This window comes from Babylonia areolata, chromosome 8 (genome assembly GCF_041734735.1).
Source record: "Babylonia areolata isolate BAREFJ2019XMU chromosome 8, ASM4173473v1, whole genome shotgun sequence".
NCBI classification, from domain to species: Eukaryota; Metazoa; Mollusca; class Gastropoda; order Neogastropoda; family Buccinidae; genus Babylonia; species Babylonia areolata.
Genome location: NC_134883.1, coordinates 34,917,861 through 34,944,265, shown reverse-complemented (window position 1 = coordinate 34,944,265; position 26,405 = coordinate 34,917,861). Strand labels below are relative to the sequence as shown.

The following is a 26,405-nucleotide window of genomic DNA, read 5'->3' as shown; positions in this document are numbered from 1 at the left end:
ACACAGACACACACATACACACATCACATGCACACACGCACACACACACGCACACGTTCGCACACACAGACACAAACGGCCACACACACACATACATTCACCCACACACACATGCACATAAACACTCACACACGCACTACACACGCACACACGCACGCACGCACGCACGCACGCACGCACATACACACATACAGATCACACCACACCACACCTCACCTCACCTCACCACACACACGCAAACACCAGAATGACGCGCCCAGAAACATACATTGGAAGGGAACTGGGGGGAAGGGGGGCAGGGGGGGCGGGGGGGGGGGGGGGGGGGGGGGGGTGTTGGGGGCCGGGGTCAATGGGTCAATATGCTTTGGAGAAATAAACACATGCGCTTCAAACATTTCTTTGCACTTAGTTCTTGAATGAAGACTCGAGGTCAAAACGATAAATCACTTTCAACACATTTTGACAATCTTCCCTCCCCCAATACTCTGATCATCATTCAGGAATAACAATCCCACACTGGCAGAAAGGTGACCCTTTTGCGACCTTCACCTTCATGAGGTCACGTCAGAAGGTCTTGTGCTTGCAGAACATTTTGTGTTGCCTGTCGCATCTTCGTGTCAAGTGCACATGGAGTTAAAACATTCTGAGAAATGGAACGATCGCTGTGACATCGGGGTGCTGAACCAGAGTCCAGGCTGAGCCGTTTGATTATTTCTAGAAGGATTTTCAAAAGCTCACTCCCATTTGATTTAGATATGTTAAAATCGGTTCCGTGTTTGAAGAGAAAAAATTGATGTAACATACAAAACCACACACATGGGTAGGCACGCGACTTTTCCTGTATTGCATTTCATCAGAACATTAAAGAACAGAACGAAAAGAAAAAAGAACTTCAACGGCCGCAAACGTCCAGACAGACATAACCCATACATCTTCAATTCTGTCATCAGTATTATCAACAAAGACTGCAACAAGAAACATAGAAATAATCTCTCCCTCTCCATTCCTCAAAGCTACAATAAATCTGCTTTCGTGTGATCAAAGACACCCATAAAAAGGAGCACAGTCTGGAAAGATCTTCCTCTTCCTCTTTTCCTTCTCCTCGCTCGTGTGTCTGGGAAGATCGATTCTCTACCATTTCCATAAAATCCACGTTCGTGTCAAGCTGTAATTTCAGCTGGCGATTGTAAGGATTGAGAAGGGCAGTTATGCTGTTTGCTTTTTCCACCTCAGGTTCTCCCCCTTCACATCCCGTAGCAATCCGGAGACAATATTGATATCTGAATGGAGAGAGAGGCCGACGACGGAACTCGGATTTAGAACAGACACCGAGTTGACCTTCGCCTTGACAGTGGCAACAGGTCCCTTGTCCAATCACATGTGAAAGATGCCACGTGCATGGCTGTGAGGTCACCCTATTTGCATATAGACCACAAGGCCGCAGTGATGATGAGCTTTTCATGGACGTTACGGATTACCTCGAGTTGATAACATCATTCCAGTTGGCCATATGGCATGCGTACAGAGGGTGATGGCGCCCTTCGTTATTCAAGCATTCTCTCGTGTTTCTGTGCTGGCGTGGTTAATTCAGTTTTCCTCTGCATTTCCATCCAGATCCCCAACCGTCTTTTATGACATGCGCCATAGACTTTTTTTTGCATGCTCCACATGTGTCTGGGGATGTACATTATGAATAGGGCTGATGTGTTTCATGTTGTGATTGAACAAATGACTCAAGAGAGCAATTCTGGTTTTTTGTGTTTTTTTCATTTGTTTGTTTGTTGTGCATATTACACGCCAAGGAATCACACAGTTCCGTTCAAAGAAATGGGCTGGATGCAAACAAAGGGATTGTTTTTACTGCCTTGTGTGATCAGCATTTATGCTTGGTGGATCACAGTTTGAGTGTGTGTGTGTGTGTGTGTGTGTGTGTGTGTGTGTGTGTGTGTGTGTGTGTGTGTGTGTGTGTGTGTGTGTGTGTGTGTGTGTGTGTGTATCTAGGTGCCAGAGCATATGCCTGGGTGAGTGTGTGTGGCTGTATACGTGTGTGAGCGCGTTTGTGTGTGTGCGCACGTGCATTCTTTCCCACAAACAGAAATTCCGCATCTGATTCATGGTCACAGTGACGCCACGACACAGTCTGACCCAATCTCCACAACAACCTCCCCCCTCCCCCCCTCTCTCTCTCTCGCTTTATTTTCCTTCACCCCTCCTCTCTCTGTGGGTGTGAATGATTTCGTTGAACTCTCTCTCTCTCCCATTTTTCTCTCAAGATAATTACATGTAGTACATGTGTGTGTGTGTGTGTGTGTGTGTGTGTGTGTGTGTGTGTGTGTGTGTGTGTGTGTGTGTCTGTGTGTGTCTGTGTGTCTGTGTGTGTGTGTCTGTGTGTGTCTGTGTTTCTGTGTGTTTGTTTGCAAGCGTGCATGCGTGTGTGTGTGATCGTGTGTGAATGTGTGTGTGGTTATTTGTATGTGAGTGAATGAGTAAGTATGAGTGTGTGTGTGTATGATTAAGATACACACACACACACACACACACACACACACACACACACACACACACACACACACACAAACACACACAGTGATAAATGAATATGAGAGATATGGATTATCATTTCTGCTCTAATTCCTCATCTTCTTCTTATTCCCTTGTCGCAGTTTCAGTTCGAAATAAGGGCAACAAGGAACCGCCTTTCGTCCGATGAGAATGACAGAGTTTGTTCATGAACGGGAATAAGATCAACGATGAATCTTATTCACATAAGATCCGATTTGACATTAAGTGGATCAAAACAAATCCTAAGAGTTTTGTTTGGCGCAAAATTACGCCATACAAAATCTAACGTGTTCTGAAACTGAAAACGCCACAAGACTTATCGATCGGTGTTGTTTTGTCGAATAATATTGTAAAATATGTTTTAATATTCAACTGTTGGCGTGCTCCGTTTTAGCGATGAATGTTTCTGTGAAATCATCCCCTTCTCATCTGTCTCTGTCCCTCACACCCCCCTGACCTCACGTGATTGCACTGATGTCTGTTTGCTGCAACCGGTTTTGTCTGTTGTTTGTTTTTATGCAGCGGCATTCATTTCCAGGAGAGAGAACCCATCCAATAATTTACAACCTGCCATCCGTGCTGTGTAAAGGAAAGACCGGGATGTTCTTTCAGAAAGGCTCCGCTTCTTTATACAAAGTTGAAACGCACGGATAAAAGCAGTCACTCACACGAAAGCGCGCACATACACGTACACATACACTGACACACACATACACACGCACACACACACACACACACACACACACACACACGTACACACATACACAACATACACATAATGTGGACGCACATAAAACACATTTAGAGAGGGTGGTGGGCAGAGAGAGAGAGAGAGAGAGAGAGTAGGGGTGGGGGTGGAGGAGAGAGAACACTGAACACTGTTTTGTCTAATGTCATTGGCTGTAAAGTTCTAGTGACACAGTGGGTACAAATCAGAGCAAATATGGTGCCAAACAGATAGAATGGAATAGAAAGGAAAAACAGAACTGAAGCAAAATAAACTACTAAGGGATACGCGACACTTTGGTGCTTTGTCATTTGCAAAGTCCATGGGGGGTACTGTGTATTTTTCCCCCAGTCGTTCGTCTCTAAGGTTTGGACAGTACACAGGAAACAAAGTACACATAATCCATAAAATAATTAATTAAGCATGTGACATCGACACACATCATATCATACGAACACACAACAAAGTACATATAAATCATATGATAATTATTCAAGCCTGTAACATCGAAACACATCATATCAATACGAACACACCATAAAATGACATTGTCGAAATTGACCATCCAAATGTAAGCCTTCCTTTTTGTCTCTGCCTTTTCCCCCTCATAGAACCCATACTAAGTTTTTAATAGATTAATGAGGATCGATAGTAGACGTTTTACGTATATTTACTGCCTCGGATACATATTTTGCAAGTGAGAGTATCATATCTTCATTTTCTGTCATCAGTATGCCGAACAAATCTTTTCTCTGCGCTAAAGCTGTATTGAAAAGGGTGCGGGTTTTTTTTTTCGCAGTTCTGCGTATCTTGTGCAGTTAAATATGAAATGATTTTCATTTTCTGGGCTTTCGCCACACATTGGGCGAGAGGATGTTGCTGCGTCTGAGCCGAACCGTCTTCTGTTGGCATTCAGTCCAAGTGCTCTCAATCTGAGACTCGCAAAGCAGATTTTATGCCACTTATTTGTTACGATCTTAACATATTTCTCTGTTTGAAATATTGATTTAAATGAATAAAACCATTTATACCTATCATTGCTCTCTATTTCTCCGTGCCAGTTTTGTTTGTAACATGCTATAAGTCTATCTTTAAATTCCGATACAAAGCCGCTCTCGTACCCTGCTCCTTGGCTCATCCAAACAAGACCGAATCCATGTTCCGTTAGTGTTTTCTTGATGTGGAATACCCAGTTCTGTTCGCCCTTCTCCTCTTGCAGCAGCAGAATCTCGAATGCTTGCCTACATAACCGTGACGTTGGCAGTCTTGTAAGTTTGAGCCAATAATTTATGCATTTCACAATTGATTTGATATGCAGTGGGTACCTGCCAGTTTCGCCATGTGTTATAGTGTTTGATGAATGTAATGGGACACCAAGAAAGCGCTTCATTGCAAAAGTATGTACTCTTTCCATTTGATTATTTGTCATGACAGAGAGAGAGAGAGAGAGAGAGAGAGAGAGAGAGAGAGAGAGAGAGAGAGAGAGAGAGAGAGAGAGAGAAGAGAGAGAGAGAGCTTTCCAAAGATATAATCGTAAAACATAAATGCTGGAAACATTTTCTTGTGCTCACTCCTTGAATGAGACCAGTGTCAAAACCGAGCCATTTTAAACACCTCTTTGACAATATTCCCTCACCAATATCCAGTATTTCTCAACCACTTTGATATTCCCTCACCAGTATCCAGTATTTCTCAACCACTTTGGTATACCCTCACCAATATCCAGTATTTCTCAACCACTTTGATATTCCCCCACCATATCCAGTATTTCTCAACCACTTTGATATTCCCCACCAGTATCCAGTATTTCTCAACCACTTTGATATTCCCTCACCATATCCAGCATTTCTCAACCACTTTGATATTCCCTCACCAGTATCCAGTATTTCTCAACCACATTGATATTCCCTCACCATATCCAGCATTTCTCAACCACTTTGATATTCCCCACCAGTATCCAGTATTTCTCAACCACTTTGACATTTAACAGATATCCCAAGTTCTCACACCTCACTTTATATACCCGTCACATTTGCGTCCAGCTTTCTAACCACTTTGGTATCCCTCACCGAGAACAGTAATTGATATTCCCTCACCAGTATCCAGTATTTCTCAACCACTTTGATATTCCCTCACCAATATCCAGTATTTCTCAACCACTTTGATATTCCCTCACCAGTATCCAGTATTTCTCAACCACTTTGATATTCCCTCACCAATATCCAGTATTTCTCAACCACTTTGGTATTCCCTCACCAGTATCCAGTATTTCTCAACCACTTTGGACAGCGTTTAGAAATAGATGACAACAGGGGCAGACAGATTACCCTTCACGACCTTCACCTTTACAAGGTCATACCGGAAATTCTCATTTTTGCGTCGCATGTTGTGTCTGTATTTCACTTTCGAGGTTAAACAGTACGAGAAACAGATAAGTTAAAAAGGTCGATTTGACATTGCTAAACCAAACCCAGACTCAAGTTAAAATATTTGGTAAGTAAGGATTTATCTAGAAGTATGGACTTATCTATTTGGGTTATCTACAATCAGCAAAATGTCGGTAGCTATGGACAGATGGATGTAATCCTCTATGAACATCATGTCCCTGTTAGTGGTACCTCCTTCGTATCTATCAAAATCTGAAAACATTAACACGCAAAGAGAATAGCTGTCCAAATGACAAATACACTCGTTTCGTATCCATTCAATAAAAAAAAAGTATTTGTATCATCAGCGAAAATTGTGACAAGATTCACAGACAGATAAAAAGAGATCGCTCCATTCCACAAAGCATTATGTCCTGTCTCCGGGCAAGAAGAGAAATCTGAAGAAGGGAACATAGTCTGGTTTGATCGAAACTCTACATTTCCATAACTTCCCTGATCATGCAAAGCTGGCAGCTATACTAAACGAAAATGGTGGTAACGCTGCTCACTTTTTTTCCACCACTGATTCTCCACCAGATCCTACAGCAATCCGAAAACAGTACTGATATCTGAGTGGAAAAGCCGCCCAGAGAACTGGGAGAAGAACAGACACCTTGTTGACCTTCGCCTTGACAGCAGCAATGAGCCCAATCGCATGTGAAAGATGTCACGTGCATGGCTGTGAGGTCACCCTGTTTGCATATAGACCACAAGGCCGTAGTGATGATAGGCTTTTTATGGACACAACGGATTACCCCAATTGATAGCATCATTGTGTTGGCCAGATGGCATGCGCACAAGGTGATGGTGCCTTACGTCATTTATACAATCTCCTGTATTTCTTTGTTGGCGTCGTTAATTCGGATTCCTTCTCGTTTTCGTCTGAATCCCCTGTAATATGATATGATAAGCGCCATGAGATATTTTGCATGTATCACTTGTGTCTAGGGGTTAAGTTACGAAAAGAACTTGTGAGTGTTCCATGTTGTGATTGACCTAACAACTCAAGAGAGTGATTTTGCTGAAGAGTGAGAAAGAAAAGGTGGAGAGTTACACTGTTGTTCAGATGACGTGGCTAGAAGCTGATGAATGCATCTGTTTTACTGTAATGTGGCTGCATCATGACTTGCAAGGTAGCATTCATGCACGCGCGCGAGCATGTTATGTGTGTGTGCCGCGCACGTGCATACTTTCCCATGGACAGCAAAATCCTGCATCTGGTCCACAGTCACAGTGACGCCACAGCACTGTCTGACGCAATCTCCCCAAACGCCTCTCCATTCCTCTCTCTCTCTCTCTCTCTCTCTCCGGATTCTGTTACAGACGCCAAAAAATCAGTTTCTGGGGTTCACGTTTTCCTATTCAAAGCTGACTTTATCCACTCCATGACCAAGTGGACAGAAGTGGTGGGGAAAACAGGGATTCTCTCTCTGTGTGTCTCTTTGTGTGTGTGTGTGTGTGTGTGTGTGTGTGTGTGTGTGTGTGTGTGCGCGCGCGCGCGCGCGCACTTGTGGCTGAAATAGTGTTTCTTGTGACAGAGAGAGAGAGAGAGAGAGAGAGAGAGAATTAGATACGACGTTTATATACCACTGCACACGCATTGTGTAACGGTACTCGCCCATTTGACATGATTTACTTTCACGCTGTCTCAGCCCAGCTATTTTCCCAGCGCTGTTCTCACCAAGCTTTATCATCATGCTGAACTCTGCACTCACGACAATAAACGCCAGCCATACCGCCCTCGTACACCCCCCACCTCCCCCACCACGCCCCCACCATACTCTTCCCCGGAAATGGTGTGGGCGCAACACAGACAGACACGGAAATTGTTCCTGTCATAAACATGCAGGTTTAAGCTGACGTAATCGCTTCTGGTTTAAGCTGACGTAATCAGAAGCGATCAACGGAAGTTCCTGCTTGTCAAAATCGAGAGTTTTATGGACTCTGATGGGCCTGGTGGATAATTATGGACTGGGGAGCGTGTGCGTTTTGTTATTCAACAGCTGATGGGTTTTAAGAAAACCCAACCATGAAAAAGTGTGAGATTTAACTGACCCCCCCCCCCCTCCACACTTTCCCCCTCAAAACACAGACATGTACTTGATTTTCTTGCAATGAAATTAACCACCTCTCTCTCTCTCCTCACTGTCTCTGTCTCTCTCTCTCTCTGTGTGTGTGTGTGTGTGTGTGTGTGTGTGTGTGTGTGTGTGTGTGTGTGTGTGTGTCCATCGTATTTTGCAAATTTCTTCATTTTGCTTTAGTTTCATAATCATCGGCATTCAAATAAGATAAATTTACAGTTTACATGATTACTTTATTTGAATTAAGCCTGGACTATTCCGGTTGCTGCTTGTGGAATCAATGATATTCCAGCAAATCTAAAAAAAACGATTCAAATTTTCAAAACAAAAAAAACAACAACAGAAAAAAACAAACAAAAAAACCCAACAAAAAACCTAACTTAGAAAATACCTGACAGATCTTTATCATTAAATGTACTGATCAAGGTTCAACATCATTGAAATAATGTTCTTCTATCCCTTCCGCTGTTCTCTATCTCTTTCTCTCTGCTGTTTTCTTCTCATGTCGCATTTTCAATTGTAAATGTAGTTTTGTGGATAAAAGGATTATATGCATGCTTTGATTTATTTATTTTTTCTCTTTTTTAAGTGTGAAGGTGGGTTTTTTGTGTTTTTCCTTTTCTTCTTTTTTTTATTCGCCCTTGCGGGATGAGTGTAAAAACAAGCAAACACTTGTGCTTACTCCACTTCTCTTGCGAAGGAAAAATTCATTAAGTTCCCCCCCTCCCTCTCTCTCCCTCTCTCTCTCTTTACCAATGCCCGAAATGCATTAAACATTCATTCATTCTCTCTCACTCACTCAGGCACTCTACAGATCCCCCCCCCCCCACCCCACACACACACACTCTCTCTCTCTCACACACACACACACACATGAACAACAACCACCACCACCCTCCCAGCACATATGTACACTAGGGTTTTCCAAAACATCCAAGGCGAAAAAACAACAGCAGCAGCTCAGTCAACAATGCTGATTATATATGAAAGAGAAGGTTCGTAAATCGTGCTTTCTCCACATGGGGCTCTTTATCACATCTCATTTATTCCACCCAGCCTGGACACAATATTGATAGCCACGTCTTGAGGCTGCCCACGTGAGCCCTCGTCAGAAACAGACACACTGCTGACCTTCACCTTGATGGCGACATCCACAGGTCTGTGTCCAATCACATGTGAACGATGCCACGTGCATGGCTGTGAGGTCACCACCCTATTTGCATACAGACCATGAGGGCGTAGTGATGATGAGCTTTTCATGGACGTGGCGGAATATCCCAGCTGACAATATCATGTTTTGTTGGCCACATGTAAATGGACAGGGAATGGGTCGTTCTGAGAGATTCCTGCATCCTGTTGTTGTTTTTTGTTTGCTGGCCAGACTTATTCAGCTTCTTTCTGATTTTTGCCAGAATCCCCAGCAATATCGTATGATATGCGTCATAAATCATTTTTTTCTGGGTGCATCACATTTCATCTTGTGCTATAAATCATGAACAGGACAAAATGTGTGTTTCAACCTGTGATGAAGGAAACGACTCAAAAGGAACTGTTCTAATTGTACAGAAGCACCGGAGGATAACAGTTCAGTTCCAATGATAAAGTAAGACGTATAAATTAAACGAGCACAGTGGGGGGGTTTCTTTACTGAACAAAGAGCGGCGAAAACCTTATCTGCCTAGCTGCTGATGTAGTCAATATTTCGTCTGGGATGGATCTCGTACGTTTGAATAAAAAAAGGAAAAAAAAAAAAAAATAAAAAGACGTCAGTATGTTGTAATAAAATCGACGATAAAAGCTGCACTGAAGTTCAAAGCTTTTATCGCACATATTCAGACAAACATAACCTTTTATGTACGAACCGGTAGGATGTCAAATAATGTGCACCATTTTGCTGGAAAAATAATCGTGCTGTTTAGCAATCAATACAACTGGACTCATCTTTGCTCTTCTGCATTTTTGAGTTATTGCAGAATGATAATGACGCAACTGGGTTGCTTTCGACGGCTACAGCGGAGTGATTTTAAACCCAACGAAGTCCAGCCAGACTAAAAGATAGCATATGATGCTATAATAATGATAATAATAATAGTATTTATATTGCGCTGAATCTTGTGCAGATACAAATCAAAGCGCTTTCGCACCAGTCATTCACACGCATGCACAATTCTAAAACTGTAGAAACTGAAGACAAGGAAGAGGCAGGGAAGGGAGGCTATTTCGGGAGGAGGTGGGTTTTAAGGCCAGACTTGAAAGAGCTGAGTGTGGAGACTTGACGAAGCGAAAGAGGAAGTTCATTCCAATTGCAAGGTCCAGAGACAGAGAAAGATCGGCGGCCAACAGTCGAGTGTTTGAATCTGGGTATGCGTAAACTGAGTGGATCCGAAGCTGATCGTAGTGAGCGAGATGGAGTGTAGAGGTGAAGGCAACCACAGAGATAGGAAGGGGCAGATTTGTGAATACATTTATAACACAGAGTGCTGACCTTGTACTTTATTCTGTGTGAGACAGGGAGCCAGTGGAGATGTTGCAAAAGAGGAGTGATGTGCTCAGATCTTTTCTTTCTGAAGACGAATCGGGCAGCAGAGTTTTGTATGCGCTGAAGGGACTGAATGGATGAAGCAGGCAAACCAGACAATAGAGAGTTACAGTAGTCAAGGCGAGAGAGAATGAGATAAACGACAAGTCTAGATGTTGTGTCAATGGACAGATATTACCGGATGGAACTGATGCGCCGCAATTGACAGTAGCAGGATTGACATACCTGACTGATAAATTTTTGCATGGACAGTTTGTTGTCAAGGACAACGCCTATGTTCCTGACTGAACTGGAAAGAGGGATGGATGTACTGAGAAGTTTGATTTTGTCAGTTGTGATGGAAAAGAGTTTTTGTTTAGTTCCTATGACCATTGCTTCAGTTTTGTCCGCGTTCAATTGTAACTTATTTAGAGTTATCCAGTTTTGAATGTCCAGGAAGCAGTTGGATGTTTCTTGCAAGAGCGACGACAGTTTTCGGGGGTATCACTCTTCTGGAGTTGAGTGTCATCAGCATAAGAATGATGACTGACATTATGGCGGCTGATAATTTCAGCGAGAGGAGCAGTGTACAGTGTGAAGAGCACCGGGCCTAAAACAGATCCCTGTGGGACTCCATGTTCGATTTTAACGGGTTAAGACAGGAAATTATCAACAATGACAGACTGGAATCGATCAGAGAGATAAGATTTGAACCAGTTTAGAACAGTGCCGTTGATACCAAATGTAAAAATGAAGACGGGGGAAAAAGAAGGATTGAATGGTCTATCGTGTCAAAGGCGGCTGACAAGCCGAGAAGAGTGAGAAGGGAGATCTGTCCTGAGTCGGACGCTAGCAGTAGGTTATTCAGGATGTGGAGGAGATTGGTTTCGGTACTGTGGTCAGCACGATAGGCAGACTGAAATGGGTGGATGAGATTGTTGAAACAAAGGTGGTTGTTGACCTGCTTCAGGACAGCTTTTTCAAGGAGGTTGGACATGAATGGAAGATTAGAGACTGATCGATAGTTTTTCAAAATGTTTGCGTCAAGGTTGGATTTCTTCGGAAGAGGCCGGACGATTGCAGTTTTGAAAGTGGATGGAAACGTTCCAGTGAGAAGGGATGAGTTGACAATATTGGTGATTGTGGGGAGAAGCTGTGAGACACACTGGGAAAAGACAGAGGCTTGTATAGGATCGAGCTCACATGGTTTTATTGTCATTTCTTTTAGGATTTCATGGACTTCTGTTTCAGTCAATGGATTAAATGAATAGAGAGGGGTGCCGTTGAATTGAGGATCAGGATGAGCAGGTTGGAAAGGCATTTAGTCTAAGATGGTACGAATATTTTGGACTTTGTCGAAAAAGAAAGAGGAGAAGACATTGGGGAGTTCATATTAAGTGTAGGCAGAAGGGAGAAGAGTCATTTTTGCAGTACCGAGAAGATTTGACATGATAGAGCAAACAAAATAGACAGGACAATTATTCACGTCTAGTCTGGCTGTAAGACACCATGAAGTGAAAACGTGCTTTTAGGAAGCGAGTGATATCATTTTATCTAACAGACTGACTTGGGTTAGCAGTGCAGACCCCATGAACTATGGATCCCATGCAGTGAACGGACACCCAAGGTGATCTGAAGGAGGTTACAGGTGAACCTAACAGTTTATGAGTTATAGACCACAGCTGATAGTGACAGTTTATGAGTTAGAGAATACAGCTGAACAGGACAGTTTGACTTGTAGACGACAGCTGAACAGGACAGTTTGTACGTTACAGATTACAGCTGATTATGACAGTTTAGGACATACAGACCACAGATGAACATGGAAGTTAACGAGTTGTAGAATACAGCTTGATAATGACAGTTTATAGACAACAGCTTTTAGATGAACAGGAGTTTTTGTCGTCACTCCCTTCATGAATTAGCAGATAATAATTGTCGATTTACACCAGACATGACATACAAGGACTTAACTCTCTTGCTGCTGAAAACCGTCGCCCGCGATAACGCTTCCAGACTTGTCCTCGGCAGTCCGTGTGGGGAAAGATAAGACAAGGGTGTTTCCTCAACCTGTAGCTAGCTGTAAGAGTCTTATTTTTATGGCTTCAGCATTATCATAGGGTTGTTGGGATTTTAAAACATCGCCAGGATGTTGATTCAAGCTTCAAACAAATGACGACTCTTAACAAATGTTTATTCAACGGCTAAACAGTTTGTTGGCTCAGTAGCGACTCTGTCTTATGAGCTCTTCCATTTGTTTAGATATTGTAACTGCGTGTCATATTCTGAATAATGACTTCTTACTTTCGTCCTGATTGGTTCTCATTCAAAATACAGTTGTGCTTGCCTCATACCTGCTTGTTGGTCATTGCGTGAGTCTCTGTGCAGAGCATGACGGGGCGATCTTGTCCTTCCTCCATGTCCAAGTCTGCTGTCCAACCTCCACGTTGAGTAACTCCATTCGTCTGCTTTCTCCAAGTCTGCGAGTCAGACCGCGTTGATGAGTCTTTCATAATGTGCCACAATCATGATTCAGTTTAATTAAAAAGAAAACGGCACGTCAAATTATACCACGCGACATAAATCTCTTACGGTTAATAGAATTGTAATATTCACATGTTTATTCGTAAAAGAATCACAAACGCTAAATTGCTGTAGGATACAATTCCATTTTAACTCTTGCTTGAAAGTCTTAAACACAAACATTATCATTTTTGGTTGCACGTGACAGACACCTTGTTATAAATGTTCCCTTCCTGTGCTGCAACATAGTGTGATGATGGAATGCAAAACCATAACCCTCATCAAAATAGGATTTTCTTTCCTGAGACATTTCAGACGCAATCGTTCTCCGCCATTTCAAACTGCTGTCAAGCATAATCAGTTCAATGTAAATACCAACCCCCCTCCACCTTTTTCTTGTCAAGCTCATATTATTCACCCCATCCACAAATAGCTTCCAGTGATGTTAACTGTCCGTGCTCTCTGTGAGAAATCTATCAGGTGTTATTTGTCCACATCCCTTTCTCTTCTTTTTTTTGCGATATTCCCCACTACCCTTCCCTCCCTCCACACACACACACACACACACACACACACACACCACCTTCCCCACCCTCCATGCAGGCCACAAAGTGTGTTTTTCGGACAGGGTTACCCGCCCCTCTCCAGCCCAGCAATAACCCACAACACACACTAAAACCAGAAAATGAAACTGATGCGAAACGGATATTCAAAGTGATATTGAAACAACATTAATTCTCGACGTTAAATCAACGCAGACGTTCCAACGAATCTTCTGAAGTTTGCATTATTTCCATTGTTTCTTACCGCTTTTCCTGAATAAATGGTGGCGGTTTCTGCTGGGCTGTGTAACTGACATTATGAATTTTGCTGCAATGAATTAATTGTCAGTTAAGCTGACAAGACAGGTACTGGATGGGGGGTGAGGGTATTCCAACCATCTCGCATCTTCAGTCCACAAATTCATTCGGTGTTAGGAAAAAACAAAACTATACCATTGATACAGAAATACTGAACTTTTCTGTTGCTCCAAAAAGTAGCATGTTTAGTTGATGAACTGAAGCGTGAACTAAAAGAAGACAAAGATAAGAATCTGTGCACATGTTATGACATGCATGAATATCCTGTAGCTTTTGTTTGCCCAGTGCTATCCACGTAATATCGATACAACACGATATATAGTGTAATAAAATAGGGTCATACTGAGGAAATTATTTCATTCCAGTCACATTACTATCGACAATATGCTGTTTGAAAAAGCTTAAGCTGTAACACTTACCAGTTCAAAGTATGTTGTATGATTGATTAATACTGTCAGTAAATTCTAATGGAATTATTCACGGGTTTAGTAGATCAGAAAAAAAAAAGATATATGCTTTTAGTAATTCCAGAGTTTTAGCGAACCGTGGTTAACTTCCCCTTACCAATTTTCTAGCTCATGTAATTTTAATCAGCCTTGCTTGCTCCACTGTAGGAAAGCTGGGTGGAGGAGAGTGGAGGAGAGGTGAGCATGTGGAGGAGAGGTGAGCATGTGGAGGAGAAAGAGAAGGAAGACTGGGAGGGAGGGAGGGAGGGAGGGAGCACCGGAATTGAATGGAGAGGGAGGGGGGAAGGGAGAGGGAGGAGGGGGGAGAGAAAGAGGGAGAGGGAGAGACAGAGACAGAGAGAGCGAGAGTGAGAGACAGAGACAGAGAAATAAAGAGAGAGACAGAGACAGAGACAGAGAGAGAGAGAGAGAGAGAGATTTATTCATTTAAGGCCGTAGACCCATATGAGAGAGAGAGAGAGAGAGAGAGAGAGAGAGAGAGAGAGAGAGAGAGAAACAGACAGAGATAGACAGATAGACAGACAGACAGACACATACACAGAGATTGCGAAACGGAGATAAAGACACACACACACACACACACACACGCACACGCACACACACACACACACACAGAGAAAGAGAGAGAGAGAGAGACAGACAGACAGACAGACAGACAGACAGACAGCGACAGAGAGTAAATGCTGAGTCACAGCAGATTTGAGTTAGCTCCACAGCTTCACTTGGTAAAACTGTTAGTCCACTGTCGGTGTAATCATGAAACGAAATCACCGATACTGAAGCTGTGCCGGACCGTGAATGATCGTCCCTCTGTCTGTCTGTCTGTCTGTCTGACTGACTGACTGACTGTTGTGTGTGTGTGTGTGTGTGTGTGTGTGTGTGTGTGTGTGTGCGCGCGCGTGTGTGTGTGTGTGTGTGTGTGTGTGTGTGTGTGAGTGTGAGTGCGTTTGTGTTGGAGAGAGTGAGAGAGAGAGGGGAGGGAGGGAGAGACAGAGACAGAGAGAGTGTGTGTGGTGGTGGTGGTGGTAGTGGTGGGGCGGGAGGAGACAGGGAAGCGGGAGGGCGGGGAGGAGGTGGGGGAGGTGGGGTGGGGGGCGGAGGTGTGGGGGGGAGTGTCTCGTTCACTGCTGTGTGTATCTTTTGCATTTATCTTATCTGGGCAAAGACACAATCTGAGGGATATCTCCTTCTGCCCACACCACTCTCTCTTCTGGCTACTGTGTCTGTCTGTCTGTCTGTCTGTCTGTGAGTTTCTCTCTCTGTCTCTCTAGTTCTTTTTTTTTTTCTCTCTCAAGGCCTGACTAAGCGCGTTGGGTTACGCTGCTGGTCAGGCATCTGCTTGGCAGATGTGGTGTAGCGTATATGGATTTGACCGAACGCAGTGACGCCTCCTTGAGCTACTGATACTGATACTGACACTCTCTATTTCTCTTTCTGCTCTTCTCTCTGTCTGTATATCTCTCTCCCTCTCTGTGTGTGTCTCCCTTTTTGTGATACAGTTGGTATTTCTCTTTCAAAAATATTTTCCAACCTGAAGTATACATTTCAATGTTTGCAAACAACTGGCAAACAATGTCTTCCGGCCCCGATTTAGATAAAGAACTCTCGGGCTAAATGGAAATAAAACATGGTTCGTTGAAAACAGTGAGACGGATGATTTATGTCAAATGTGTCACCAGAATTATGAAACTGAGGTTCATTTTGTCTTCGTGTGTGAAGAATGTAATACTGTTCGAAATAAATGTAAACTTTTAACACATCCGTTTGCACGTAGACAGGATATAGCAGCAAATCTTACATCAGATAATGAAAACCTTATATTTTCATTCGCAAAATATATCACAGAAGCATATGATATCAAAATGAAATGATTATCTCAGTATAATGTTAACATGATTGTAATATGATTAGTGTAGGAAAGCAACGATACAAAAACAGGAACTAAGGGGGGGAAGCAAAAGAAATGAAAATGACTGAAATATACGCAGAAAACATTCGACTTTAACATGTCAAAATGGGACTTTGATACAAAAAGGGCGAGGTATTCATTTTAGCGTTATGACGTCATCGGCAGTTACGTTTTTCTCCGCATTGCAAAAAAAATCACCTCTACACAGTCAAGTGTCATCTTGTTGGAAAACTAGAAACATTCTTCGACTTATTTTGGTGACGAAGAGCTCATTAGATGCCAGATTGTAAAGAAATGGTGCGAAAACGCATGTGCATTTGGCTTGCTCTGCTGTCATGTGACTACCGTTTGACACAAATCCATTAAACTGGAAGACTATCTAATTACTGTAGATCAGGCAGATAGTGCACTTCAGGAAGCACAGACAGGTCAACAATTCCCTCTGGAAATGGACAAATTAGTGTTCAAGCTTTCGGAAACTGTGATTGATTATTTAATTACCTCAAGCCACCATCATTTACCTCCATGCCCAAACGGGGTCAGCTCTATGTTCCCCCAGCTCTATGCTCCCCAAATTTTCTTTCAGCTAGGTCTGTTCCCCGAGGTCTATATTCTCCCAGGTCTATGTTCCCAAAGATCTAGGTTCCCCCAGGTCTAGGACCATTCTTGATTACTATTGACCATGACCCAAAAGTGCTCAGATTGCTTAATTTTGTCCCATATGTCCATTATTTTGTCGTAGCAGGTGTTTGACCGCTGCTTGACCACAACTGACCGCTGCTGTACACTATTAGAGTTCAACCGGGATCACTTTGAGATGGTTACGCATTATTGAGACGTCTTGCCAGGATCTGACCAATAGCTGACCATTACTGACTGCTGTTGTTCATTACTGACAATTTATTACTACTGCTGAACACTACTGACCACAACACAAAATCTTCAGATTGCGTTTGTTTCATATCATGTTTACATTATTATGATGTCCTGACCACAACAGACCACTGCCGACCACTGACCACCACCGACTACTGACCACTGCTAACTACTGACAACCACTGCTGACCACTGACCACCACTGACTATTGACCACTACTTACCACCGCTGACCACTGACCACAGCTGACCAGTACCCAAAAGTGTATGCATTATCAAACATGCCTTGGCCTTGGAATTCTTGCAGTTCTCTGTGGAATGACTTGTCTGTTTACCTATCACTGCACTTTCAGTACCGCTGTTACTTTTATCAACCGTCTCTTTAATTTACGATGGTAAGCAGACATTTGGGGGACAAGCAGATTTAAAAAAACATATTTTATCTGTATACTTGTCTCTAGGAAAACTAAAACGTATCTGATATTTTCTAGCCCAGCACTAAACACACACACACACACACACACACACACACACACAGAGTAACTGTAATCTATGAACAATAATAGTAGTCGATGTATATTGGTGTACTGCTTCTTTTATCACTTGTATAATGTTTTGTGAATGCTTGCTTTGGCAGTGTGTTTGTGTTACATGAGGGGACTTTTGTTTCTGAAATTGGATGGGGTGTGGTGGGTTCATGTACGCAAAATAATGTGTGTGTGTGTGTGTGTGTGTGTGTGTGTGTGTGTGTGTGTGTGTGTGTGTGTGTGTGTGTGTGTGTGTGTGTGACAGAAATGCAGCTGTGAATTTCATTATCAGTCTATTCTTGCATGTATATGTATATGAATTTTGTTCCCCTTTTTCAGATCTGTTTTCTTTCTTTTTCCCCCCTTTTTTTCCAGATGGCTTGATGTAAAAAAAAAAAACTTAATTTTTTTTTTTTTAAAGACAAAAAGCTGTTGGTACTTTTTCAGTTTACCATCTTGAAATAATTTGATTTTGATTTTTACCCCACCCACTCACTCACACTGCCCCCACCCCACCCCCCTTACACCATACACAAAAGAAAAAAAAATCAAACATTGACACTGACGTTTTTATTGATTTGGCCTCTGCATAGACGCATGTAAACGCAGATTCAAGAGATGATTAACCTTTGACCCCTACTGGGGCACGGAAGAGTTAAGAAAACTGCATAATCAGGAACACAACTGGGATTATCATAACGTTTGCATCAGTTAAGGTAAAATGAGGGTTAACGTTCCTTCTCCTGTATGAACGTATCCTATGGAACCTTGCAAGTCTGAATGAACTACTAAGTCTAAAGAGAACCTGTTTACCTGCACACACACACACACACACACACACACACACACACAGAGCACCTGGCTACATTTCACGAAAGAATATATACAAAAGCATGTTCGATTTCTTAGTTTATGTGGTGAAAAAAGCTGTGAAAAGATCGAAGTAGAAAGAGAGTGGAAGACAAAAAAAGAGTGCATACTAAAAGTAGTACAGGACAGGAAAAAAAAGAAGAAGTGTGAAACAAAATCAGAGCAACGGTAGGGGAGGATTCTAATGTGTTGTGTTGTAAACATTATAGACCTGAACAAAAAAAAAAAAAGAAAAAAAAAAAAAAAAAAAAAAAAGGTACGAGAGTGAGTTTCAAACCCCGTGTATCAAAGTCGAAAGCAAAACGGTTTACCACAGGGCCAAACCGCGAGCGACTGTTTCCGTCCAAAATCAATATTCAAACTTATGTTTTTAGCGCGGTACAATTGACTGCTCTATTGAAGGTAATAGCACCGTTTAAATCATGTTATTTTCATGTATCAGAATTATCTAAGACATATTTAAGTTCGCTGAAAAGAAAAATGACGTTACCATCGCGTCAGGCACATCGCAACATGTTGCCGTTTTCTCCAAATCTACGCAGACCGGCGTACTCAACTGAAAATAAGCGTGTGCGAGAGAAAATAGAGTCCACATTTCAACAAAATAAATATATATCTCGTGCTTCAAACTTTCTGGCCCTCTTTTGATATGTTAAATGCGACGTGCAGTGTTATCGGATACATCGCAATTTATTTCTTTACAGTTTTTCTTTTCCTGGACAACATATAGAAAAATGTAAGATAACAAAAGATAGATATATCATTTAAAAAGAAGTTCAGCTAACCGGCTGGATGGTCGGATGTCCGTATTTTGTGTATCAGTTAATTGACTGTTAAACACGAGTAGTATGGATTATTTATGAATATCTATTACTATTTTGTGTGAGATTGCAGGAATGTTTTTGGGTTATGAATGTGAACTTAAGTTGTTATTTCCCTTTATCGTTTCTCGCTATCTTTATACTTGTCGCTTACACAAGCTGAATTATCCCCCTTAGCAGTAGGGCTGTAAGACGCTATTTGCCAATAAAAAAAAAGTGTCAGTATCAGTGTCTCTCTCTTTGTGAGCCCCTAACTCTATCTGCCTTTTTATCTATCTGTTAGCAGATTCCCATAATGGTATCAAACCTTACCAACAATTTTTCTGCCCCAAAATTAAAAACACACACACCCAAAACGCAAACTTTAAAAGAAAAAAGAAATCTGACAGAAAATCAAAAGGTTGTTGAGTAAGGCAAGTATACATATAGCCTCCTCTACCCCTTCCTCTTTGCAAACCATAACAGTAATAATAAAAATTTAAAAAAAGAAGAAGAAGAAGAAGAGACATTCCACAAAACTTTGTAAGCATGTCATTCATTTCCAGCTTCTAAAAGTTAAAAAAAAGTATGGAAAAGGCATTCATTTTTCACCAGACTCTTTTTCTCTCTCTCTCTCCATCCCATCTCTCTCTCTCTCTCTCTCCATCCCATCTCTCTCTCTCTGGGTCTCTCTTTTCCTGAGAAATAATGGACTGAAAGAGACATCAATTCCACTGCATTTACTTCGTGCATGATAACTCGCAGTTTTTTTGACATGATTTACCTTCACGCGCATCCAAGCCAGCCATGTTTTCCCATCATTTTCCTTCTAGTCGTGTTTTTTTTTCTTTTTCTCTCCATCAGGCCAGATAGTGCATTTTTGACAATAAACACGAGCCATACCTTCTCCTCCTCCGGAAATGGTGTGGGTGCAACACAGACAGGCACGGAAATTGTCCCCGTCATAAACATGCAGGTTTAAAACTGACGTAATCAGAAGCGATCAACGGAAATTCCTATCTGTCAAAAGTCCGGAATTTTATGGGTGTTGAAAGGTCTGTGGGAAGTGGGCAGGGAACATGCGTTTCCCGCAAAGTCAAATAGTGCAGGGGAGAGAGGGCGGGGTTAGAGATGGTCGTGAATCCTGGCAGGTCTGGCTGTCCTGCCCCTTCTCTCTCCACGCCCTAAAACACACACACACACACACACACACACACACACCCCTACCTGGTCTAACTGCAAAGAAAACAGCAAAAATAGCTCCTTCCTAAATATTTACCTTCATCTTCAACAGTAAGCACGCTAGTGCTCTCGCAGCACGCACGCACGCGCAAATACTGACAGAGACACAGAGTGAGAGAGACAGAGATAGAGACAGAGAGGAGAGATGGGGAGGGAGAGATATGGAGACACAAGGACAGACTTGGAGACACAGAGAAAAGGAGGGAAAAGAAGGAAACAAATTGGTTGTTTACACGCCCTGTAGGCCGAGTGGTGTGCATCATTTACACTCATTAAAAACTAAACACCTTCAAACAGAAATACAGTGACTAAAAAACATACCTATACATAGTCCCTTGGGTGCCGAGCAGACAGGTCACACCAACAATGTTGGCAATTACACAACTCACACAACTGGGTCACGCTGAGCAGTCACTCTGCCAGTCTTACCATGCCCTCCAATACAGAAATGTATTCTGGATGTTAGTGCTGAATATAGCATATAAATGTCAATTGTTATCATCTTATCTGGAGTGTAGTGATACACAATTGAGCCAAAACCTTGCAATGTAAAGATAAAGATAGAGAAAATAGACACATATAATGTACAATGCACGAAAAAACAAAAACAACAACTATCCCTTCCATAAAAAAAAGATGTAAAAAAAAAGAGAAAAGAATAATAAACGTATCAAGTAGAAAAAAAAAGAAAAAACCCAAAAACAACAACTGCCGCACACTGAACAGACTGAACAGGGCCACAAGACAGCCAGCACTCATCACAGAGTTCATGATTCCACCACCCGCCTGACAGTTGACCAGCAAGCAAAAGTTACAGACTGCACAGAGAGAAAAATGAAAGACAGGCTTCATTTAACACAAATAGATGGATTGATTGGAGAGGCAATACAGGGGAGACATCAGAAGAAAGAAAAGATAGAAAAGATTGATGATAGAAAAACGGAAAAGTTCCAGTATACCGTTTTGGAATTACTTATAACTCTCTCTCTCTCTCTCTCTCTCTCTCTCTCTCTCTCTCTGTGTGTGTGTGCCTATCTCTGTATCTCTGTCTGCCTCTGTCCCCCCCCCCCCTAGCCCCCCCCTACCCCCCCCCCCCCCTACCCCCTCTCTATCTCTCTGGCACTGCACATGACAACTCCTCCCCGTTCAACATGATTTACTTCCACCTGTTTACAGCCCAGCCAGTTTCCCACCAACCGCTCTCCCCGTTCCATCGGACCATGCAGTACAGTTATGACAATAGATGCCAGCCATGCCCGCTTCCTGGGGGAAGGGTGTGGGTGGAACTGAGAGAGGCTCCAAGACTCCGCGCTTTGTTAACATGCACGTCTAAGCTGACGTAATCAAAAGTGATCCACGGAAATTCTTCTCTGCCAACATCGATAATCTTGCGAACGTTGAGGAGTCTGACTCAAGCTGGCAGAACTTAAAAAAAAAAAATTTAAAAAAAAAATTTCTTAGCTGGAAGTGCTCAGGTGTTTTAAAAAATCACCGTAGAAAAATATCAGTTCACTGTTACCTCACCCCCACCCCGCCCCCAAACTTTACACACCTCAAAGCACACGTGTACCTGGTTTAGTTGGGAAGAAAACACAAATCATTACTCTCTCAATATTCATTCCATCGCCTCTCCCCCCCCCTCTCTCTCTCTATATATAACACCCCCCCCCCACACACACACACATATATATATATATATATATATGTATATATATACATGCCTGTTCGCTGATTTCAGAACTGAGCATCATCAGTACCGTAAGTCTGGGGAATATTGACATACACTTTAATGATCACTTCATTTTACTTCTGATGTCAGTACCTTTCACCTGTCACGCTGACACGAGCCCTTTTTTTTTTTTTTTTTTTTTTTTTGAACGTGGGTCGGGTTTCATGTGGCGATCTCTGCAGCGCTAAGTTTACTTAGAGCTAAGAATTTTCCTAAGTATATGGAATTTACCGTGGAGTTAGGAACATTCTTAAGGCAAAGCAAACAGTGCTGCAAAGTTTGCTTAGAGTTAAGAATGTCCATGAGTATACGGGATTCACCGTAGAGTTTGCGTGCGTGCGTACGTGTGTCCACGTATGTGTGTTTTAGTGGGGTGGGTTCGGTAACGGCCTGTGGAGGTGAGTGTAGAAGGGGATGGCGGGGAGGGAGAACCTCTCAACATGTCTTTCGCTGTCTCTCTCTCTCTCTTTGCACTCTACCAAGATCTCTCTCTCTCTTTCCCTGCTAAGTTCACTCATGCAACCCACCCCCGGTCTTCTTCTTAAGATCACCGAATCAATAATTATGATAGATATGAAAAAATAACAAGGCATGCAAGACACTGAACTGAGCCAACCCATGAATGTAAAAAAATGTCGGGATCAAGAAACACAAACGCTTGCAAGCCCTTTTAATCCCTTCCCTATACCCAAGAACTAGTTAAGCTCTAAACAATTAGCACATGTAAAGACAATTGACGTTCTGGATGAAGTGGGATAAAGGGAAAAAAAAAAAACCGAAAAAGAAGAAAACGTAAATGAAATAAAAACCAGTCATCTGATTGGGCTTGTTTGGCATTGTTGTTGCTGGCTTTATTTTGTTTTGTTTTTGACTGTCAGTATGCAAATTCTCTATGAGTATTGTTAAAACGAATCAGGGCATCGTTTAAAGATGTATATCCGATGAAAAATCAAACAAACAAACAAACAAAAACCAAACAAACAAACAAACAAACAAAAAAAAAACAAAAAAAAAAAGAAAGAAAGAAAAAAAACCCGAATAGAATGAATACTATCCGAGCTGACAACTTCCGATCCTTTGTGATGTTTGTCAGTGTCACCCTACATGTCACACAGTGCCATCAAACACCATGACGCTGCCAGCAAAGCAGAAGCCAGGAAAGAAACAAGAACTGGAATGTAGGTTGCATTGTATCAAAAACTAACAGTGCCAGTGTTTTGTCACGCTCAAGAACCTTAAGAGAGAATACCGTGAATTGCGCGAGTTATCGTCCGTCTGTACCCATCATCACTCACAGCTCTCAGGTCGAGAGCACTTGACGTACAGGCGAAGATTTTTTTTTTTTTTTTAATGTAATAATCTGTAGCCAAGATCTTCCCCACTCGGAGCTAGCTCATCGTGTCATCCAGCTACTATTCTTTCTCATGTAATTACTTTGTTTCCTCCCCAACACAAAAATACCAGTCGGCTAACAAAGCAAGCCCAACAAGCCAACCAAGCGAGCCATATTTCTGTCACAAGGCAGACACACTGACACAAGGCACGCCTCGTGGCCCCGGGAAGGTTGGGGGGAGGAGATGGGGGGGGCGGGGGGTGAGGGTGGGAGCGCGAGACAGGGCTGAACATCACGTGCAGTGAACCAGGTTCCATGTACCGGATGACTACTGATACCGGCTTCAGGTTGGCGCCGCTGGAGACTTGCGGCCTGTCTTCAGACCCTCGCCATTGTCTCCGCCGCGGCGGCAGCTTCCCTCCCTCCAGGCTCACCTCCCCCCCCCCCCCCCCCGCCCCCTTCCCGCTCCCCCACTGTCTTCTTCTTGCTTAGCTCGACGAGTCCTAGCGCCGCCACAATCCCGAAAGCTTCCGATGGCATTCTGTTTAAATGTAATGTCAAACAAACTGGCAAGCGCTGATCCCCTGCTATGATTAGTGCTAATCGACCTGAGGATCTTGGTCTTTAAATCAAACAGGAAACTCTCCGCACCTCCTCCCTGATGCCCCCCCTCCCCTCCCCCCCGCCATCCCCTTCTACCCTCACCTCCACAGGCCGTTACCGAACCCACCCCACTAAAACACACATACGTGGACACACGTACGCACGCACGCAAACGTACACAGACACGCAGACACATGAGCAATTACCCGAAACTATGAACATGACATCGTTGTGAAGTGATCAGCTGCTGTGAGAAAGCTGTGAAGTCTGAGATGCTCTGCTGGGAGAAAGATGGCACTTGCACAGCAGTCAACATGAAATATCAACGTGTGTGTGTGTGTGTGTGTGTGTGTGTGTGTGTGTGTGTGCATGCGCGCGCACACACACGCACGCGCATGCACGGCCATGCATGTAACTGCTGTGCTTGTCGGGCAAAAACAGTCAACTGCGTTAACTGGGTCATCCAATTCTACTCCGTATGATATGATCAACATGTGATTGAAAGATTGTTTTTTGACCCTCTGTCTCCATCCAGAGGTTATGAAAACAAGCCCTGCTCCCCGCCCCTTTTTTGCCTCCCCTCTCTCTCTGTCTCTGTCTCTGTGTGGGTCTGCATCTCTGTCTCTCTATCTCTCTCTAGCCTAGACCTACCCTGTCTCACATCACCAAAGCCTTTTAGCAGAAGGATATGAAGAGATGTAAACAGATTATCCAGTGCATCTAAAAACAACAGTAAGCACGTGTCGCTGCAGTCCTCAGCAACTTGCAGCAGAGAACAGTGTGAATAAATGCCTTCCTGTATAAAACAATAACAACAACAGCTCTTCATTATATGTCCACGACTATCTTGCTCTTCTTTGCCGTACATTGAACTTCACTGTTTTCAGTTCATACATGTTTTTCTCCCCCCCCCCCCCCCCCCCTTCTCACCAAATCCCCGTGACACAGTATTTACTTTCTCAAAGAGGAAGGGATGGAGTAAGGACCGGAGAGGGGAGGGGGAGAGAGACAGAGAGATAGAGAGAGAGACAAAGAAAGAGAGGAGGCGAGAGAGGGGGGGGGAAGAGAGAGACAAAAAGATAGAGAGAGAGACAAAGAAAGAGAGGAGGATGGAGAGAGGAGGCGAGAGAGAAGGGGAAGAGAGAGACAGAGAGACAGAGAAAGAGAGGAGGATGGAGAGAGGAGGCGAGAGAGAGGGGGAAGAGAGAGACAGAGGGACAGAGAGACAAAGAAAGAGAGGAGGATGGAGAGAGGAGGCGAGAGAGAGGGGGAAGAGAGAGACAGAGACACAGAAAGAGAAGAGGATGGAGAGAGGAGGCGAGAGAGAAGGGGAAGAGAGAGACAGAGACACAGAAAGAGAAGAGGATGGAGAGAGGAGGCGAGAGAGAGGGGGAAGAGAGAGACAGAGACAAAGAAAGAGAGGAGGATGGAGAGAGGAGGCGAGAGAGAAGGGGAAGAGAGAGACAGAGGGACAGAGAGGGACACAGAAAGAGAGGAGGATGGAGAGAGGAGGCGAGAGAGAGGGAGAAGAGAGAGACAGAGAGACAAAGAAAGAGAGGAGGATGGAGAGAGGAGGCGAGAGAGAAGGGGAAGAGAGAGACAGAGAGACAAAGAAAGAGAGGAGGATGGAGAGAGGAGGCGAGAGAGAAGGGGAAGAGAGAGACAGAGAGACAAAGAAAGAGAGGAGGATGGAGAGAGGAGGCGAGAGAGAAGGGGAAGAGAGAGACAGAGAGACAAAGAAAGAGAGGAGGATGGAGAGAGGAGGCGAGAGAGAAGGGGAAGAGAGAGACAGAGAGACACAGAAAGAGAGGAGGATGGAGAGAGGAGGCGAGAGAGAGGGGGAAGAGAGAGACAGAGAGAGACAAAGAAAGAGAGGAGGATGGAGAGAGGAGGCGAGAGAGAGGGGGAAGAGAGAGACAGAGACACAGAAAGAGAGGAGGATGGAGAGAGGAGGCGAGAGAGAAGGGGAAGAGAGAGACAGAGACACAGAAAGAGAAGAGGATGGAGAGAGGAGGCGAGAGAGAGGGGGAAGAGAGAGACAGAGACACAGAAAGAGAAGAGGATGGAGAGAGGAGGCGAGAGAGAAGGGGAAGAGAGAGACAGAGGGACAGAGAGGGACACAGAAAGAGAGGAGGATGGAGAGAGGAGGCGAGAGAGAGGGAGAAGAGAGAGACAGAGAGACAAAGAAAGAGAGGAGGATGGAGAGAGGAGGCGAGAGAGAAGGGGAAGAGAGAGACAGAGAGACAAAGAAAGAGAGGAGGATGGAGAGAGGAGGCGAGAGAGAAGGGGAAGAGAGAGACAGAGAGACAAAGAAAGAGAGGAGGATGGAGAGAGGAGGCGAGAGAGAAGGGG

General features: G+C 43.5%; 1 long non-coding RNA gene across 2 annotated transcripts in view; it reads right to left on the bottom strand.

The window, feature by feature from the left end:
- Positions 1 to 26,405, bottom strand: part of LOC143284757 (uncharacterized) — a 267,105-nt gene that overhangs the window by 120,898 nt on the left and 119,802 nt on the right. Inside the window, exon 2 of one of the 2 annotated variants that reach the window (XR_013055611.1) lies at positions 12,669 to 12,794. The exons of the other annotated variant lie outside the window; for it this stretch is intronic. This is a non-coding gene — a long non-coding RNA (uncharacterized LOC143284757). The remainder of the gene's footprint in view (positions 1 to 12,668; positions 12,795 to 26,405) is intronic. 2 annotated transcript variants of the gene reach the window in all.